Source organism: Eptesicus fuscus, chromosome 6, assembly GCF_027574615.1.
Source record: "Eptesicus fuscus isolate TK198812 chromosome 6, DD_ASM_mEF_20220401, whole genome shotgun sequence".
NCBI lineage: Eukaryota > Metazoa > Chordata > Mammalia > Chiroptera > Vespertilionidae > Eptesicus > Eptesicus fuscus.
This window is the reverse complement of record NC_072478.1, coordinates 72134146-72138407: the sequence shown is the minus strand read 5'-3', so window position 1 is coordinate 72138407 and position 4262 is coordinate 72134146. Positions and strand designations below refer to the sequence as shown.

General features: G+C 39.5%; 1 pseudogene; it reads right to left on the bottom strand.

The window, feature by feature from the left end:
• Window positions 1-3287: 3287 nt before the first annotated feature.
• LOC114226677 (heterogeneous nuclear ribonucleoprotein A1-like 3) lies at window positions 3288-4055 on the bottom strand (annotated as a pseudogene).
• Between the last annotated feature and the right edge of the window lie 207 nt (window positions 4056-4262).

Below are 4262 nucleotides of genomic sequence, written 5' to 3'. Positions count from 1 at the left end.
ATAGAAGTGGTCAGGAGTAAGAGCATGCAGTTCCTTGTGGGTGTCTGAATGATCTGACACAAGGGAGTACAAGCATGAAGAGTTTTTTGTTTTCATCTCCAATTTTAAATATATTTTATCAAATGCCCCTTTCCTTCCCCTTAATATTTCAGGCAGAACTTATAGCTTTACAGCCAACTTCAGGCATAAAACAAGCTAGTCACTAAAATTAAAAACAATCTAAAACTTAACTCACAAATGCAGTTTAACACTCCGTGCCTCCCTGGCTGAAACTGATTGGCACTTGTGAGCTTTTCACTTCTCCACCTCCTTCCCCTTCTTCTATGGGTCTCTCCTTCTCTCCTAGGGTTGTGGACTCTTGGAGAAGATAGGAGGAAAGGGGCAAATGTCTCTGACTTCACTGATGCTGCTGCTGGTCCTCATTGACTATCAAAGCTCTCGGTTCAGGGCTATTCAAGGACTCACTCTCTCATGGGTAGTATGTGTGGGTTCTTCAGAAAGCTCTGAAGAGGACAGCCAGTTCCTTGATGTAGACAAGCTATCCACCGTGACCTCATCCAATCCACCTTTACTTGTAGATACATTCTGCAACCTCTTGCCGAAGCCTGGTTCCCTTTCCTGTGCCTATCTGGTCCATGGAAGGATCATTATCCTTTATCTACTACACAGTGGAGATGTGGCTTCCCTAATGCCCAACCTTCTCCCCCATATCCTTGCTCTTTCCACATCTGTTTTCAAATAGGCACATGGGGAGATTAATAAGCCCACTACATAAATAAACTTCCAGCCTATACTTCAGATGAAAGTTACGCCTTTTTCAGATACTCCCAATCTTTGTGAGTGGATCTCTTGAAGTGCCCACCCTCCAATAAACCCCTCTCTTCCCTCAAGAGAAGGAAAAGGAAAATCTACAGCACTCTCCCACAGGCTGATAACCCAGTCATTATCTTTTAGCCTAGATTTAGGTAGACTGATGAGGGACATGCAAAGAGGTCCGAGAGCTGGGATAATGAATTGATGCCATCTTTGCATATCAAGTCCTAGGGGGATAAATCTGATGCCTTTCTTTACAATGCAGAACTGCTCAGCAACCCTTTCACTTTGAACACAATCTTTTGTATTGAATACAAAACAAAACTTTTGGCTTTGGATACAATATATATGATGTACCTATCATTAATAAATGCTTGGTGACTATATAGTAAAGCATAAATGTGTTCATTTATTCATCACAACATATTTATTTATTCATTAGTGTGATTTTTCTTCACTGGAATATGACCACATTCTTACATTTTCTCCTAATTAATCTTTTAATTACTTGGGCCAACCACTACTGAACAGTTGTGATCTCTAACAGGCTCTCCAGCAAGAGATAATCACACCTTTGCTAAGCCCCCACCTAATCATCTGAAAAACCATCACACTGAAATGTGCATTTTCATCTCTCTCTCTCTCCCAGTTCTCTTTCAAGTGATCTCTTCTAATAAATGCAGACACCTGGGAAGAGGCATGATGGGTTCTTTTCCTTTTCTAATTGAACTTCTAGTTTTTGTGTATAATGAAGGAGAAAATTAAGTAAGCTGGACGCCTTCATTTCATACTGCGAAAGGAAAGAAATGAGTAGAGCTGAAAAGCCCTTATTAATTAAGCACAACTAATGCATACAAGGTTACAATAAGAAGAACTAAATGAAAAAAAAAAAGAATTTTTTTATCCTAAAAGTAAAGACAGACATCAGGAAGTCATAGAACCATATTAAACCTTTATCTCTGACAGTTAGTGATGACAGATGGTGAAATAAAATCATAAACCCATAAATTGGCACATTGCTCTATAGCTAATGTGCTATATATCATGTACTCAGTACATGAAGCAAACCAGCTCTGAGAAATTTGAGGCTTCAATGAGTTCTAAAGAGAGCTCAGAAATGGTCTGCATGGCATTATCAGCCTCAGGATATTGGTGCCCAAGTATCCATCCCAGATGCCTGTTTAAGCACAGATCTAAGTAGTAACGCACAGTAGCCTAAGTCAGACAACTATTAGGGCACTCCCTTTCCTCCAGCATGCAGGTCCAGTGTGTTATACGTTTCTTATTCTCAGGGGCTTAGCCCTTTATTTCATTAAAAGTGTGTGATGATTAGCCCTAGCTCAAGCATGTCAAACTCGTGGCCCGCAGGCCGCATGCGGCCCACAACGAACATTTTTGCAGCCCAGCCAATATAATGGTATGTAAGAAACATTTTAATAAAAATTTCATGACTTAATTTTTATAATACTAGTATCCTGTTATACATAATTATTAATAACAAACTACAATGTTCGCTAATGACTGATTACTATATTCGTGTTGCATTCATTTCCCTTACGCGCCTTACGTGCAGGCGCACCATTTCTCCCCACTAATACTAGCAGCGAATATTTTAGCAGCTGATTGCCATGTCATTAGTCTTCTACTGACTTGTTTGGTGTGTGCAACAGGAAATATTTCGCTTTCGGAGAACAAGAAAAATAGGTTTATTTGCGTTACGCTTATTAATTTGTGTAGTTATTCAGTGTCTGGAAAGTTAATGTTCAAGAAAAATATTAACTTTTATCAAAATGTTCTATTATTTTATGTTAATGATTACTCAGTTATTTCAGTCCTTCGTATTCAGCATGTCTCTATCGAAATAAACCAAGGTTTCTATGAAAATTGAAGCTTTTGTTTTTATGCGACCCACAAAAACTTGAAACTTGTTTATTGGGCCTGTGTTAGCCTTTTAGTTTGACATGCTTGCCTTAGCTGCTTTGGCTCAGTGGATAGAGCATCGGCCTGCGGACTGAAGGGTCCTGGGTTGGATTCTGGTCAAGGGCATGTACCTCAATTGCAGGCTTGGGTGTGTGGGGGAGGCAACCAGTCTAGGTGTCTCTCTCACATCAATGTGTCTCTCTTTCTGTCTCTCCCCGTCCCTTCCACTCTCTCCAAAAAACAATGGAAAAATATCCTTGGGTGAGGATTGATAACAACAACAACAACAAAAGTGTGTGATGATTAAAGTCCTCTGAAAACACTGGGCTGCAATCACATAACCTGAATTCACACTGTGTCATGTAAGCGAATAAATTACTCTTCTTACCAGGAAAGAAAAAAAGTAGAGAAAAACTTATGAAATATAAGGCATATTACTATTCCTACAATATTTTTTATGGAAAATAAAACCTCTAAAACAAACAAAAAATAAAAGCTATATAAGCCTAGTTTTTATTGATTTGCTTTAATGTTTCTTATTCCTAAATAAAAAACTATATATAAAGAAAAATAGAGACAGAATAAGAATAGAAGGCAAAGGACAGTCTCTTCAATAAGCCATCCTCATTGCCACCATCCCCATGACCACCAAGGCTGCCACTAAAGCCACCTCAACCGCTGAAGTTTTCTCCATGATCAAAATTGTCATTCCTACCCAAACCACCTCTACAATCACCTCTGAAGTTTCCAGAACCACTTTGACCTTTTTGGCTGGATGAAGTACTGGCCATCTCTTGCTTAGATAGGGCTTCCCTTCATAGTTGTGGCCATTCACACTGTGGTATTTCTAAATGACAGTCTTGTCTACAGAAGCATGGTCATCAGTGGTTACAAAAGCAAAGCCTCTCTTCTTTGCCTCAGCCTCAGTCAGTCATGATTTCAGCCACTTTGCTTTTCCCAATACTGTTCAAAATAATCTCTTGGGTGATATTCTTCAGTGTCTTCTTTAATACCACTGACAGAAGTCTTTTTTACAGTTAAGTGGGCACCATGTCTTTGAGAATCTTCTTTTAAGACAGCCCTCTCTGGTTTCACAGATCTTCCATCCACTTTGTGTGGCCTTGTATTCATGGCTGCATCCACCTCCTCCACAGAGGCACACGTGACAAACCCCGAGCCTCTGGAGTGCTTGGTGTTTGGATCACCCATCACCACATAGTGAGTGTTCTCCCTTGCTCAAAATGGCTCCTCAGACTCTCATCTGTTGTTTCAAAGCTCAAACCTCTAATAAAGAGCTTCCCCAGCTATTCCAGCTCTTCGGAAGATTGACGTACACATGATGACTTTGGGAAGGGAGACTTCAAAGTTGTTTACTTGGCTGTGTCCACTGGCCTGATGAATGTTAACTAGATTTATTTTGGTGATCATTTTTTCAATACATACAAATATCAAATTATTATGTTTTCCACCTGAACCTAACATTATATGTCAATTATACCTCAAAAAAAATACTAGTTGGAAAAAAAGGA